The 17,197-nt window shown below is 35.4% G+C and overlaps 1 protein-coding gene across 2 annotated transcripts in view; it reads left to right on the top strand.

Moving 5' to 3' along the window:
* The first annotated feature begins 4,294 nt into the window (after window positions 1-4,294).
* The window catches only part of CDH10 (cadherin 10), a 94,541-nt gene continuing 81,638 nt past the window's right edge, over window positions 4,295-17,197 (top strand). The window contains exon 1 of one of the 2 annotated variants that reach the window (XM_061449269.1): window positions 4,295-4,429. The gene's annotated coding sequence lies outside the window, so the exon portion shown is untranslated. Of the gene's footprint in view, window positions 4,430-4,494; window positions 4,827-17,197 lie in introns of those variants that run through there. The other variant, XM_061449268.1, reaches the window with a different exon arrangement.

Raw genomic sequence — 17,197 nt, 5'->3', positions numbered from 1 at the left:
TTGCACTTCAGCTGGTCCTTCATGAGGTTCCGGGCAGCCCATCACTCTAGACTGCTGAGGTCCTTCTGGATGGCATCATGACTGTCTGGCATTATTGGCTAACCCTCCTACACTTTTCAAACCCTGCTTTTGTATAACTTTCTTCACAACTTTTGTAGTGATTAATATTATAATAGCTGAATGTTTTCCAAGCATTAGCTTATCCTCTCAGTAAGTGTCTTACATGGGGCCACCATGTTTCCCTTTTTCCACAAAACAGAATTTGAGGCATAGAGGCCATGGTAAAAAGTACAAGCTGACTTAGTGACAAGACACAGAATACCAGACTTAATTTTTACAGGTTTTTTTTCTGTTATTATAGCACAGTATGTGCTGAAAATGTGAGTGTTCAGCATCTCTTTATATCAGACCCAGCTCTTCAGTTAGAAACTTAAAAATGATAGGATATAACAGGAAAACACCCATGAGAGAAATCTAGTTCAAGTGACATACTCAGCATCATATAAGCATAGGTAGTAGAGAATTAGATAAGGTCCAGTTCAAGGGAGAATGTTTTCATTATGAAAACTTGTGTTTTCCCCTCTGTTCAGCTTCATTCACTACAAATTTTCTGACTTCTACACTATGAAATACAGTCTTTTCTAGACAACTTGTCATGCTGTGACTTATGCATAGACCAGTCCATCTTGTGCAATGAGGAAGGGTACTTTTGTGATTCTATGAAGGGAGATGGAAAGTAATTACAAGATGTGTGTGATAAATTGGCTTTTTTTCATATATGCACGACAATATTTTCTGTGGGTTCTATTATGCATAGATGGCCTTTGTTAATTTTGGAGTACTTGGGTTTTATTATGTTTTGATGTACAATTTCATAGAGGTTAAAAATGTATCGAACATGGAATAAAACCGAGAGGAATGGGATCATCAGGTTCCATACAGATCATTGCTTGTTTTGGAGTCTCTAAAAACACCACATTGATATCTATATTATGCACGCATAAAAGAACTAATATGCTCTCTTCCCCCATGTGGGCCAACACTGAGTGGGCAGAATTCTAATAGGTTTGACAGACATTTGCCGATACTGATATTTAGGAAAAATTCTGGATTTTTTCTTCCTCATCCTTCTTACACTTCATCTTCCTGCAAATGCAACTGTTGGCTTCCAGGACCTCTGCCAAGTTTGCAACCAGAAATGAAAGAAGAAAAGCATCTCCACTGTAGTATGAGTAGGTGTCATACTAGACCATTTCAGAGGATAAAGCTGCCTACCTTGACGACAGAGATGGCAGAAAGCAACCCCACACTCCCAGGTAAGATATGTAACTCTGACTGTTTATCTTGGTGCTTCCTTTTTTATTATTTTTATGTATTTTTTTTCCCCTGTCCCAGGTTTCCTTGTTCAGTCTCCTTGAATTTATGTCTTTACCGCTCCCTGTTCTGCCACTGTTTCTTCCTTCTTGCTTCTTTATCAGAAATAGGCTGGTTTCTTTGCTGACCAGGCCAGCCTCCTCTCCTTCTGCTCCTACCACTCTTCCTTTATTCTAATGCTCCTTGACCTAATCTGTCCCCATTGGTAAGCTTCTGTGACTCAAAGGCCAGCTGTACCCTGTGGATTTTCACATTCTGCCTTCAAAGCATGAAGGCTGTTTTAATCCTGTGAGAATATTTCAGGTCTGTACTTTTTCCTCATTCTCTGAAATCTCAGTATCATTTTGGCTGAAATGTTTTTAAACTATTTCTGCCTGAGGCAGACCATGAGCATAGAAAATTCAATCCTAAATAATTTGTTGTTAAATTTATAAGCAACTATAAAAGGGCTCTTCTAATGAGAAGTATTAGCATTAAAAATAGTTTATGATACCACCTTGTTTTAAAGTTACTGTCATGTATATAAATAAGTACATGGCTATATACCTGTTTTGCCTTAGATATTCATATGCTACCATTATAAATAAATACTGGCTTTTAAATAGTTGACCATATCAACAGGAACAGGAGTTAGTGACAAAGTATGACTTTTATAGGGTTAAACCTTAACTCCCAAAGTTGGTCCAATTTAAAGGTGCAAGTGTGACTTGCAGTAACTATGCCTGAATAAATTAATGTATCTCTAGGATAAGATTGATTCATTCTAGCTGAATAAAAACCTAGCTGAAATATAACAAAATACCCTGCAGAAAATGGGGTAAGCACACATTTAGTTACTTTAAACTTCTTGTTCCTGAATAATTCCACTAGCTGGTTTTTTTTCACTAGAGAATTTGGGTTAAATGTGTGTATGTGTGCGTGCATATGCAGAATAGACTGTGTATATATACACAAATTATTTCCCACTTCATGGTTGCAACTTAAATAACAGGAGACAATGTTAAAAGGAACTTAAGTTTTAACCTTAATTTTCAACACTCAATATTTTGTTCATCATCCGAAAAGCAGTCCAGATTCAAAGAGCTACTTGGAAGCCATGTGTACACATTTCCACATATTTGTGTATCCTCTCATTATAATTTAATTTGTGTATTACCATATTGAAGGTGCAACTTTTATTCTAAGACAATCTTCAGGTTTCTACTATTGGGCCCAAGCCTAGATCTGATATTTTAAGAGGCAGAAGCACAGTTGGTACAGCCAGAAGAGAACATTCCATGATCTTTACTGTTAGATCAATGTGAAATGAAACAAATGTGAAATAAAAACAATGTGAAATAAACAATGTGAAATAAACAAACTTTATGCTTTCAGTTTTGCACAAATAAATGGGTAAACTTGGAAGACAGCACAGATGTCTCAAAATTGTCAATTCGACATGGATCACTGGGAACTGTGAATGTATCTTTACATAGTGTTACGTCAAATGGTAGCAGAGATAAGGAAGCTTGAGTTAGATTTTGCAGTCTTCTCCTTTCCTGGGAAAGGACTGAGAATGAAAGTCTCTGGAAACCAGGAGCAAATGGACACATGAAAATTATAATTTTTTACATTGATATCACTATGGTAAATGGAGAAGGAAAGCAGTGGAATTTTTTTTTCACAGATGTGCTATGCATTGCGTTATGTATGTGTCCAGGGACAGCCAGAGCTAATGAACTTGTCTTTCCTTGAAAGAGTAAAAATCTGTCACGGTAGATAAATTTTTCAATTCCAAATAATTTCATATACAGTAGTAAAAAGATATTCCCCACACCCTCTGGCATTTTGCTGCTTTGCTTCTATTTGCAGATGGTGTGTTCACGTGCTAGTACAGTATGTTACTTAAATGCTGACTTGCTCATCTGCCACAAGGTTGAGCTTAGGTGGTGGTCATTTCCGTTCCTGCTGATGGTCACAGATCTGGGAAAATGGCAGCATGACAGCAGTTGGTTACACTAGGAACTCATACCAGGCATGATAGGGTTCTTGCCTTTCTTTTTTAACTGTATTTTTAACTTACAGTTCACAGCTGAAAACAAGCCTAACAACAGCCAGTTATCTATCTATTCCTGTGTTAGATTTCCTAATAACAAAATATTTTTCATTGTTAGTTTCTTCTGACTCTCAAATCCATTTTTCAGACCCTGTTTTAAGAAAATTTAGCTTTTTTTTTTTTTTGAAGACTTTTTTACAACCAGAGAAAGTCCCTTATGATGCTTTTTAGATGGAGCAATACTGACATCCATTGGTTTAATCTTACGTGACTTTGTTAAATCTCTCCTAACTACTGTACACATAACCCTCTACAGTATCACAATGAAAGGATTGGACTTGGTATGATCCAAGAAGGATTGTGCTAAATCCAATTTTCTGTATTAGAAACATGAAACCAACACAGATTAACTTGATGAAAAGAAACACATTGCAAAACGTGAAGTACAAATACAGCAACTGAAATAAAATAAAAATGGGCATCACAAGTATCAACTGGGGAAAAAATATTAATAAGGGATTACTAGCGCTATTTTTTCAGATAACTTCTGGAAATGTGAATACCTAATATATGAACCTGTATTGTTTTATATTAATCATAAAACTGGTGATGCACGAGGAAAAATGTAATAGCATAGGCAGTTCAGTGAAGAAAACAACTACTCAGTGGTTTCATCTGAGCAGTCTGAGGTTGTAATTTAACTTGGCACCATGCTAATTTTATATATATATATATATATATATTATATGAACACTGCTGTAAGATCACTGGTAGTATAGGAAAGTGGTTATATTTAATCAAGAAAAACACACCACAAAAAGTATTTATTATTACGACAAGCTAAGCAGATGAGGCTGATTGCCTTAGACTTCAAAACCCCAGAACCATTCTGCCAGCGAAGGGAGGAATGCAGGCTTTAACAAAAAACCCTCCGTTTGCTGTACCCTCCCACCGCATTCACTTGCAAATCACTGTGTGCTTGGAAAAGCCTGCGCTTCCCTAGTCTCCAACCTTCCCAGGGTAAGTGCGGTGGCTTCGTCAGCAGCGTATGTTCGCTTTCCCGTTCTCGTACTCGGAGGGAGAGTGTGTGTATGTGTGCGAGTGTGCGTGTCTGGGCATGCTGCGTGTGTATGGTGGTGGTGGTGGTGGTGGTGTGTCTTTTTTTCTTCCTAATCAGGAGCTCCGAATGAGAGCCTGTCAGGGGGAGAGCTCCCTCTTAGCTTTGGTTTCCGGCTGTCCAGAGTTATGTGATGCTGGGAGAAAAAGCCTGAGTTAGATCCAAGTAGGATCAGTCTTAGAAAATAACTGGAGAAAACAAGCAAAAAAAAAAAAAAAAAAAAAATAAGGAGCCTAACAGCACGTTTTTCAGTTTGATTCGGGTGGATACTACTTCACTTTCTCAGAAGCAGAATAAAAGGTAGGAGCCTTTCTTAATTTGATTTTCTTAAGCTTTTTGTAGTTGCTGCTGTTATTACCATAGCATGAACAGTATGGTGTTTAATTCAAAGCATAGAATTGTGCTGCCATATACAACTTTTTTACATTTTATGAAAATGCTTCGGGAATAATGAGGCAAGGGATAGGAAATAAGTGCTATGTATTGTCTCCTCAAAGTAAACCGGTATCATATTTATTCAAGATTGAAACACTAAGCATTTATATATATATATATTCTTTTTTTTTTTTCCCTCCTACTATACAAGCTAGCTTTTGAGCAGCAGTTCCCATCTGTATTCAGTTCTTGCAAATTCAGGGGGGGGGGGGGAACAATACCACTAGAATTGAAAAAACCCACAATGTTTCATAGTTTGTTGCGAGCATAGCACAAAACATGCACATATGTGCCCTCACTTTCTGTATACCTGTGCAAGTCTGTTGCAGCTTTCACTGCTATTTGTTCTGCCCTGAAATGAATTTCAGAATGATTATACACACTCAGGGCAAATGCTTCTTACAAAGGAAATCCCTGTGGAGAGGCATAGCAGGCAGCATTCAGGCGATATTTAAAATTTCTGTATGTAGCTATGTACACACAAATGGGAAAAATATTGGCAGGTTTGAGATTTCAGTAAAAGGGGGTGGGGGAGAGAAGGGAAAAGGTGAAAGGAGGAAAAAATTAATCTGCACCAGTGTGAGCATTTATTGTCACTGCTGCAATAAAATCCATATTTGATGTGCTATTAAATTAGTGCAGCACAATGCAAGGCTAAATCCATGTTCCCAACTACTATTGATGGCAATGTCAGGTGCATTAGAAATCTGCAATCGGCTAATACTGTACATGATACTAATTGCAGCCGTAAAAATCTAACAGTCCTTCAGTTTAAGAGAATGTATCTGCACGTGCATTCAGTGACAAATAGCAACCAGCATTTTAAAACTGACCTATCATCTCTGTTGCTTCCACACAAATGGAACTGTTGCCTGTAATCATCTTTCAGTAAAAGCCTCTGTATTACCCCAACTGCACAGCCATTGCTTTTAAGGTATTTTTTGAATTATACAACTTGTGTGTGCATGTGCATATATGAGTGTGTGAATGTGTGCACAGTGTAAGAAAGCAGGCTTGGAAAAAACGTTTTTTTTTGTGGTTGGGTTTTTTCTTAAGCTAGTAGGCTTTACATTTACATGTTGATATTACTTGAGGGGGAAAGCATGGAGTGGAAGACAGGAACATTCTTCTGAATCTAAATCCTTTCAAAACCTGCCATTTACTAGGAATATTATGAGTCTGATGTAAGCATTTATTGATTTTCCAGTTACTCAAACTTTTATTTTAATTGGTTACTTTTTGAACTGAATAGTAGACTGCAATTTTAGAGGAGAAGTTGAAAGAATGAACTTAGAGAACTGGGAAAGGCAAGTTGAAAAGATATCTTTCTCAAAAGTTGAGAACCAGCTTTTTTGGAGTCAATATGGGTTTACATCAAGAGAGGAGTACTTCTTACATTATAAACTGGTAATCTAGTTTGCATCTGAGGGAATCTTCTCATATTTCTAAATACTTAGTTAAATAGAAGTATGAATGAAGAGGTCATTGCTGTAGCAGTTTCTGTTAATTTTAGTTTAGCTTTATGTCTGTTTTCGTGTGGTGTCAAGATGATTCTGTGCACGTAGATAGGAACTTTGTAATGCTTGAAGAATGATTATAATACAGGTATTTTAACTTGAATTTATAATGCTTTGTGACAGTTTATGGAAAAGTAAATAGAAAAATATATCTGAAAGGGGTTGTACATAAGACCTTATACATTCATAAATTCTCTTTTTGCTTTGTATTAGAGTAAATGAATGTAGATATACTAAAACTTTGTACTTGCATGTTCTCAATAAACAAAGGATCTGTGAAGAAACTGGTGAAATACTGAAATGTGCTCACAGGAGACACTGTGGTTACTGTTCCTTTCTGTGCTTAGCTGTAGTTGAAAAATGCATAAAAATAGTGTTATATGTCAAAGCAAATGAGCTCATCATTAATTAAATGTAAAGATATTAATGAGATACACATCTATACATTCACACTTTTATACAAATTTCAGCTAAGTAATATGTTACATTTTCATTGTTAAATAATTAAATGTAAAAGGCAGAAAAGATTAATTTGAAAATAATATCTACCTCTGATTCTGAGAAAGTAATTTCCTGATCTCAACGTGATTTCTCAAGAAGAAAGTGAGTGAAAGAGAGCCTGTCTCATCTGGATAATTCTGTGCAGGTGACTTAGTTTCTATGGCTGTTAACCATATTTACAGCCAGGGTGCAAGGCAAAGTGATTTTATACCTTATCACACCACTAGGTTGCACTAGTGCAGGGGGTCAAATTCAGGTTGAAATATTGTTGAGTGGTAGCAGTGAGGTGGAGTTTCTGACTTAGCATAATATTATTCTTAATTAAGTCATTATTATCACTTGAAACCAGTCGTAATTGGACTTCACAGTACGTCATTGTTCATAGATGTGAAAAAACTTATACAGTTAATTCTTTCATATTATGTGATAGGCAGAAATGGAAGGAAAACACCTATGATTTGGGTAGTATATAAGGGCTTAAAAAACATTCTGTGAGTGCCTTACGTGAATCACATAAATATATATTCTATATTATCATTGTAATGGTTATAGGCTTTTTTATAACATACTCATTGATGTATCGTTTATTATAAAAGAGGAAAACTGAAACTCAGAAATAAAATTTCCGTACTTATGAGCAGTTTAAATATGCCAAAGTAAAACATTATGAAGGGCGACTTCACTGCACATAAGAATGCCATACCATAGCACGTTCTCAATTACTCTGAATGGTATGCAGCTATCAATGAAAGCGCCTGCAGACTAAAGGTACAGTTCACTAAAACCTTGGTTGACAATGCACATGCTGCCCATCCTGCTGTACCCTCAAACACCTGCTTTTTGAAGATAAACCAAAAACTATAAACAAAAAAACTACCACCACCACAGGAAAAAAAAACAAACAACAAAACAACACAACAACAACAAAAACAAAAAACACAACCCCAGGTTATACTTCCTCTACCATTCAACTTCAGGAAAAACTTGAAAGCAAGAAACAATGAAGAAACAATGGTTTTCTGAATTCTGGCTTGAGCTAAATATTCCTTAAATCTCTTTTCAGGCCTAGAGGAACTCCTATGTTGAATGTTGCATCCTTTTTCCTCCCTAAATTTACAGCTCTTCGGCTTTGAGTCTTTGGCATGGTGACTTCCCTAACTTGCCTGTTTCTGTTGGTTAGCAGCTGTACAACAGAACAATAGAAAACAATCCTCATCTCTAGGAGCTGAGTGCGTTACAGTTATCAGGCTGTATTACTACACACAGAAAAAGAAACCAAATACGCTGAGCACTAGTGTTACCTTTGTTGTTTTCATCTGGTGGGAAGCCAGAACACTACCCAAGTAAAGAGCTGTTGAGCTTATAGGTCGCTTACTAGTTTATTAGTCTAATTTTTAGTATGTGGAGGATCTGCCAAAATCTTTCAGCTGGACCTCTATAAGTATTTCTTTGTACATGCAGTCTTCTTGATTACTAAATGTCAGAACCAGTTACTTGAAGTGTATGTGTGCAGTAGGGGCAAAACAGGGAAAACCTTTGTCATGTACAGGGATTGCACTCTAGCAAGCAAAGTACAATTTCTCCTTTAATTTATATCAACTTTTTATAACTGGACTTTTTCTTTAAGCTCCCACTACCATTTCTTGCCTTTACTTATATAGAATAGATGATATCTATCACTTTGTTTTTTTATAAAGAAGCTTGTCCAACAGGAGGGATAAAGCTCTAGCAGTATCTCAGAGGTACTCCCCAGCTTGTACTGTCACAGGGCATCTGATCTTGGATATAAACTCAAGTCTGCTAGTTGGAAGTGTGAAGTATTATCTCTGTACCAACAGTCTGCATCAGGGGAATACAAAGACTTAGAAAGCTAACGGGCTATAATGAAAAGCAACATGACAGGTGTCCTTTTTAATATTGTTCCCACATGCACATCATTCTTCACATAACATTTTTTTTATTTGTAACTTCACTATGGTATCTATGAATTGTAACTCAGAGTGAACTTTGAGTCATATTTCAAACAGTAAGGCATCATGTAAAGAAAAGAGCATGTGTGTGTGTGTTTCTGTAAAGATGACAATTCAAAAAATGAACTGAAAATAGGTATTTCCAGAATTCTGTTCCTCAAAACCTAGAACTGTGTTCTTCTGTGTTTTACAGAAAATAAAAAAAAATATATTTTCTTCTGAAGAAGTGCATAATATGTGAGACATATATGTATGGTTTATGATTTTTCTGTTAATACTCCATCATCTGCCACATTACAGATTGGATGTATTGTATTCAGTGCTTGCCTAAAGAACATGATGTACCATCCCTTAGCCAAGTCATATCATGATCCTTAAAAATGAATACAATCCTCTTGAACTCTGGAATGCTATAATATCCGGTTTTTTTAAGATGTAAAAAATAGGTACTAATGTAATTTTCAGTTCTGTAATCAAAGCTCAAAATGTAGTGTCCAATGGGACAGTTAATTTTTTTCTCAAAATTAACATAAAAATATATGTGACTGAACTGTTACTGCGTGCTTGTGTCTACCACAGTTTGTTGTTCACATGATAGTTACACCTGTTTAATGAATGAAAATATTATCTTATTAATTGTTATGCTATCCTAATAGTAAGCGCAAATAAAGCAGTGATATGCCTGTGTCTAGGAAACTTAGATGCTATACCTTCTGTCATTGGTTCCTCTGAGTATCACAGGTCCACACCTGATTTTTACTTCCACTAGAATCATGAGAGTTTTGTATGTAGGATTTCTTGAAAATGTTTCATATTTTACACATAAAACAAAATACATGCACAAAATCTTTGAGTTTGTAAATGAAGGTAAGAAAAGAGGTAGGAACCTGGAGTATTTGTAATTAATTATTTGACGTAATGTTCACAACAGAGGAAGGATGTCAAGTTTATCCTGCTTCTAAGATTCCTAAGAAAAAGTATCCCATAAATGCATAAATTTCTCTCTTACAAGTAGTCATCTGCCATTTTCCCCATGCCTTTTATATGGTGAATGGAATTGGAACCATAAGTGCACATAATGTTCAAGGTACAGGACTTGGTCAATATCAGTAATGTTGCTGTGTTCATAGTCTTAGCACCCCTACCTCTGTCCCTTGTCCTGGGGCAGTGGACTGTCTAGGGCAGAGGCTCCTGGAACCCTGCAGAGGTCTTCATACTGGTACTGCTACCGCAGATGAAGTCTCCTAAAAAGGGATCTGGACACCCTTTTGAAAATAGGGTATGAAAGGTGGGAAAAAAAGAGACCACTTCCTATCTCATGACATTGAAATTTCCTTGACTCTATCATGTGGTTTATTAGGTATAGTATTTTTTTCTTCTTGATATAGTTATCATTCTCATAATGTTCTTTTAACGATACTGTCCTTCACTAGACCTTAAAATGGTGTCAGATACGGCATTGAGAGGCATATGGGCTTCAATTATGAATTGGGACTGTACTGTCATATTTTCTCCATATATCTTTCTGTATTTTTGGTAGAATAAGAAAGTGGAGAAATGTGTACCTAACCTTCTTCTAGTCTTGCTTGAAAGCTGTGGATAGTATTACTATATTTAATTTGAAATAAAAAGGGCTTCTTCAAATCTTCAGATGGTTTTCTGTATTTTTTAAAAATACATGCACTTATAATCATGTTTTCATGTTTCATTCTTTATTAGAGAACTATCTGAGCCTAAACATACAGGACAGGGTATGAATCTAAAAGTTTCTACATGGGTTCATCTCTGTTCCATGATACTTAAGATTTCTTGAAGACCTGTAGATATATTTTATCTGTGTGTCACCCAAAAATTAGTTAAAAGTAGACTGAAATGTCATTGATTTCTCTACATTGAAGATTTTAATACATTCACTAGAAGTGTATATATGCTAATTAGTTGAGCAACATTTAATTCTTAAAATAATGTGGTTTTGGGATGGTTTTGTTTGTTTTTTTAATGTTCAGGATACTCAGAAGATGACCAGGATTTTCATTACAACTATAAGTTAGAAATAATTGCAGAAAAAATACACACCAAAAATAGAATAAATAAAACCCCCAAAACAAACCACAAAGCACAAACCCCTCGTTCCCCAACAGAATGTGTTTAAAATAAAAAAAATCCTAAACCATTTTGAAGCAGAAGGCTGACAATATTTCAGCTTTTATTTTCTTTCCACATGTAAGAATAATTTTTAATAACAAATTATGCAAATAACCTTTCACGAAAAATTTACATCATGCTATAATTCATATTTTCATTGTCAGTATAGAAGACTTCTGATTTGTTTTTTTTTCATTTAGTAGGGAGTGGAGGGCTAGAGTGTCTCCCATGAAGGTAGGCTGGGATAGTTGGGCTTGTTTAACCTGGAAAAGTCTCAAGAGAGACTTTGTAACAGTCTTCCAATACCTAAAAACGGCCTGCAAAAATGCTGGAGGGGGACTTTTTACAAGAACATGTAATGATAAGACAAGGGGGAATGGCTTTAAACTGAAAGAAGATAGGTTTAGATTAGACATGAAAAAGCAGTTCTTTATGTGAGGCACTGGAACAGGTTTCCCAGAGAAGTTGTGGCTGTCCGATCCCTAGAAATTTTCAAGGCCAGGTTGGCTGGGGCTTTGAGCAACCTGATCTAACATGGCAGGGTGGTTAGAACTAGATGATCTTTAAGGTCCCTTCCAACCAAAAAACATTCTATGATTCTGTGATTTTTGCATGTCAGTACTGTTGTATTTTATATTCTTTTTATTTTTTCTTTCATTTTAATCTTTATCCTGCAAAGAAAGCTATGTAGAGATACTAGCCTGCCCTCATCACTTTCTGCTAAAAATGAAACCAAGACTAATTAATCATGGTAACCAACCCTTGGCTTATCTAGTAATGAACTACAGTTAAAAACACGTGATTTAAGGCAACAACAAAAAAACTCAAAACCCCAAAACATCAAAAAGCTTCCCCCCACAAGAATAAGATCTATAAACATTAGAATCTGTAAAATCTCTGTCATAGAATAAGGGGAGTTTCGGCAGTGATCAACAGCAGTCAACCATTTTATCAACAGTCTTTAACCAAAATAGTCCTGTATTAAATGGTAAGTACTAATGTCATTATGACATGTCACCATGTCATGGTAAGTAATAATGACATCAATTCATGAATGAATTACTGTATATACCCAGTCTTTTTTCAGCTAAATGAAAAAAAAAAAAAAGTTTTCTAAGACTTGACAGGGAAGACAACATTATGACATGAAAGATAGTTTGAGATTTGCTTAAGCATATGTACATCCCAGTTCCCTGCTGCTTCCCACTTCCCAAGGCTGAGTTTTAAATAGTATTTTTGTCTCCTATTCTGCTTCCCATTGGAATAGTTTCCACAGGCTTTTGGCAGGAACCTGTAGTGTCCTTAAAAGAGCAGGACACAGAATGCTATTATGAGTACCATCCTAGGGCAGTACGATTCTTTTCTCTCTGTTGGACAGAGTTTATTTCTGTCATTAGTGTGCGGAGATGTGTTCTTTCCCTTGAGTGAAAGTATGGTCAAGATACCACTGAAGCTGAAATCTTGATTGAAATGAGTGAACTCAGCCCTAGGCATATTAGATACATTTGGTTCTCTCCTTGACTTAATACTTGGGGCATTTTATTGACAGTTTGTGCTTAAGATCTTAAAAGCATATGCATTATGTGTTACTAGATCTATATTTTCCTGGTAGTTACATCTGAATGGCAGATGTACAAATACGGACAGATGGATTTTCCTCTCTTAATGGTGTTCTTCTTAAATATATATTTTTGCATTGCTTACATGATTCCTTCAAATTTCTCTTCTTAAATGGTTTCAAATGAAGTAGTACCCTGATTTGACTGATTAATTTGAGAAAATGTTATTTAAGGTGGAAATGTGCTACTTTTAAATTCATTTATATTATTTAGGCAGTCGTTAATCATTCTGATAATCAGAAGAAACTGATCTTATTTCTAAAATTTTAATATGTGTGTGTGAAATATATGTACAGAATGGAAAACTGAGACAAAACTATCAACCTGATCTAGTGGAAGGTGTCCCTTCCCATGATAGGGGCTTGGAACTGGATGGTCTTTAAGGTCCTTTCAAACCAAAACCATTCTACGATTCTGTGATTTCTGCTTTTTATCCTTGACTGGCAAGGTATCTGAACCCACTTTGAAACATGTGTGCTATTAGGAAATATATCCTAATTGTGGCTTGTTTTCCTCTAGATTTTTATTTGAGGTCAGAGTAATGAGAGTTAGAAATGAAAGACTAGCTAAGACGTAGTGTATTGTAGTAACAATCCCATAAAAGTTTTGATAAGCATAAATCTCCAAAAAAGAACTTTGAAATCTGTGATGTGAATTAGAAGGGTCACTGGGCTTGATCTATTCTAAATTGGATACCTAGAAGTTTGTGACATTGAAGGAGAAATCAGTTATTTAAGTTCTGAAATGCAAAGTTTTTTTTTTTAAAGTAACACTGTAATTACAATTAAATACATCCAGGGGTTTAAATTATTCTGGTTATACTAGTATTCTAGAGCAGAACTTACAAAGAGCCATTTACAACTGTGTCTTTCAGGTTTCCATTTATAACAGTACCACTTAGTTGAACACAAATGGTAAAGCTCAGAGCAGTCAACTTTCTAAAGGACCAAACACCTGTGTTGACACAGCAATGCTTTCTTGCCAGATTTTGGTTTAACTACATTCAGGAGAGGAAATACCCACCTTTTCCTTCCTCCATGGCTGCAGCCATCAAAATCCAACTAGTAAGTGCATGTGTACATAGGGTTGGAGGTGTTTTGCCATTTGGACCATCTGTTAAAGCCAGGTCTAATGGAATTAAAGCAGCCTTAGGTGGATCAGTCCCACAGCTGCCAGTTCAAAAGTTCCAGCTCAGTCTCTGGAAAAGCACCCAGACAGTCTTGTCTTATATGACTATCATGTAATTTTAGTGGTGTGACTCTGGGTATTCCAGTTAAAGTCCATTTCTAGCTCTAGAATATTAAAATCTATCTTTCAAAAAAGGGCACGCAGGTAAAATCTTGATACCTCAGCACTTAAAAAAAAGGATTCCTGGGCTAGTTTAGAAGACATTTTAATATCATTATAGTGGATTAAAAGTGGACAATTGGTTACTAGGACAGTAACATGAAAAAAATCATGACATTATGTGGTGTCATAATGACATGATGGCTGCAAACCCGAAAAGAATATTTTAAAGAATTAAATTCAGTTCTATGCCAGTAAACAGAATTAATCTCGATTCTAATGTGTAATCAAGCACTGACTTGTCAAGGGTAATCCACTAGTGCTTTAAAATATATGAGCTAAAATGAAGTGCAGAACAAAATGCTTGAAGATAACATGTTTCTGTGCAATCAGAAATACTGTCAATGAAGATCTGGATAATGCTGATGCAAATATAGTTCTTTTTAATCTTGACATTGTTCAGGGCCTTTTCTCCTTAAAGGAAACAGTTATAGTGACTTAAAGAAATCTGCTGGTGAATTAGTAGGTTTATATTCCGCTTGGTTTCTGGCTGAAGGCTGTGAACAATTTTCAGATGTTTTTGTTGTATTTTTTGACAGATAAATGAAACATAGTACATGAAATAATTGCCAGTGAAGTAATTATGATTTGAAAATTTTTATCCCCCAGAAGTCTTTGAAGTTTCGTTTTGGTTTTGTGCAGTTAGCACACTCTGACCTTTTCCTATCATACAGTACTATTCTTTGAGAAGGATGATGTTTTGTGGTGGGAATAGAAGAGCTTTCATTTGACAATAAGAGATCCTATAAGCTAGAAATATAATTTTGTCAGTATTTCACACCTTCTGTACGACAGCTCTTTTCAGAGTTCACTAAATTTGAGATCAACTTTTCTCTTTTTTTTCATTGCAGTTGGGAGGTAAAATTAAGTAACATAAAAGAATAATTCTTAACACATATGTTGTAGAACTTTGATAAATTTTCCTTTAGGGAAGACTGAAAATTGTTGATGGGTTTAGAGTTACTTTGTCTTGTGTCTGCTTTAGTTTTTATTCATACATTTGCACATGTTCTTACTCCCGTATTCTGAAAGGAAGTATATCGTACTAAATGCTCATTGCTTGTTCATTGCAATTTGTAGGAAACTTAAGCTTTAGTAAAACATTTATTTTCTCCATATTCATTAACTCTGGTAAGCCTTCACATTTCAGCAGTTTGTCAAAGTAAGCAGAATGATGTTCATAATTTGCTAACCAAATAGAAAGCCAAATGTATAACATCCCCTGAAAATTTTGTTCATTGTTTCAGATGGGAACCTTGAAATGCAGATATTTTTAATCTTTTAGTGCCATCTTGTGGCACAAGGATAATTACATTAAACCAGGAGGTATCCTTTTTTCTAGTCCAGTTTCTATGCCTACCAGCAAAATATCTTGCTTTGGTGATAGATATATATGTCTGAATTTTTATAGTGACTGTAAAGCAGTGAACCAAGTCATGCGCAGGACAACTCTCTCTCTGGTTGCTGCTTCATCTTCTATTTTTTTTTAATCTTTTCAAGTGCATTACTATAAATATTGATTTGAGAAATCTTAACAAGAATTTGCTATAATTGCCACATAGAAATAGATTTTCAGTCTGTAATGCATTAGATCTGTGTAGAATATTTAAATACTCAACTAGTTTGAGGTAATTGTCAATAGATTTTTATTATATTAGTGTGTTAAATCTCTGTAGAATACTTTAATACTTAGCTAGCTCAAGGCAATATTCACTTCAACATTCTGTAATGTTTAACAGAAAGCCAAGGTCTGTGCTAGCATTCTTGTTTTCATTTTATTTTCTAGTTTTGGCTTGGGGAAAATTCATACCAGCCTGCATCCAACAAAGCAATAACAGCACAGGAATGCTGTTTATTTTACTGATATTTTCATTGGGACTCAGCGAGATGAGTGATTTTGTTTTTGCACTGAATGAATACTAGTTTGATACCTGGGTTTTTGAAGATAATGCTTGTAGATATCTGCAATCAGTACAGATCACGTTCTCACTCAATTTCCTAAAGAGTTTTCTATGTGATATTCCATATTTGTTTACTTATTTATCTCTGACATCCAGTCATGCTGAAGTTTCTAGATGCACAAGTACTACTCCCTGTCAATAGCTGGAAAGAAAATCAAGATGTCAGTCCTGCTTTTACTGAAGCCAGTTGTTCTCATTCTTTCAAAAGAAAGGATGATTTTTTTTTTTTTTTTTTTGACATTTCCTGTAGTCTGGTCCAAATAACATCCAAATATTTTGTAGTCAATTGCAAAGCTCAATTGCAAATTATAGCTTTGTGAGTTATAATAACAACCTTTTTCAGACAAGGGGTATGCAAGCTTATAAAAATTAAAAGTGCTATTACCTCAGGGCTAGAATACAGACTGAAATTTTGAATTTCAGTCCTGTACTATAGCCACAAAACACACACACACAAATACAGTATTTTTGATAGTATATCCTCCCAGCTGCAGGAGGAAGTACTATGAATAAAAATGAGTATCAAAGAAGAACCGTTAAAAATCTCATCTCTTAAATAGAAGCAGTATTCCAACTAAATACTCTTGCAATGTCAAATACTTCCATCACTTCCGGTACACATGGTCAATACTGCCTTGTTGTGTCTTACATGCTTTCTAGATTTATACAGAAAATAAAAATATAATGATGTTAGAACAAAATATGTGTTAATATATGTATTCAAATGTTTGTCACTTGAATGCGATTTTTAATAAGCAGTCTCTATCTGGGCATACAGTTGTATACTGTGCCACCTCCTGACTGCAGTAAATCAGTCAACAGCTGAAGCATTCCTTTTGGATGGTTAGAGATTGTGTGAGTTCTCTGATTACGGTTAGCTGGGTTAGGTAGAGATAAAACTCCATTGCCTATCAAGAGGAATGGAAAGATGAATCATAACATGAAGGTAATAACATACAGAATTTAAGCAGTGTTGTGCATGTATGTGATGATGTGATAGAATTTTTCCTTCTGATCCCAGTCGAATTCTCTTGACACCTAACATACTTGCTTCTCTCTCTTTCTGTATCTTTTGGTGTCTTCTATAGTACACTTTGCCCACAAGATTAAAGTGGATGGGGAATTAAAGAAAGAATTGCAATTGCCCATTCCAGTGAATTAACATGGTATTCCCTT

This window comes from Pezoporus flaviventris, unplaced genomic scaffold (genome assembly GCF_033815535.1).
Source record: "Pezoporus flaviventris isolate CSIRO_AGI_PZ_B2104156 unplaced genomic scaffold, CSIRO_AGI_Pfla_v1 ptg000007l, whole genome shotgun sequence".
Taxonomy (NCBI): Eukaryota; Metazoa; Chordata; class Aves; order Psittaciformes; family Psittacidae; genus Pezoporus; species Pezoporus flaviventris.
Note: the sequence above shows the minus strand (reverse complement) of the source record. Positions and strands in the feature narration are given on the sequence as shown.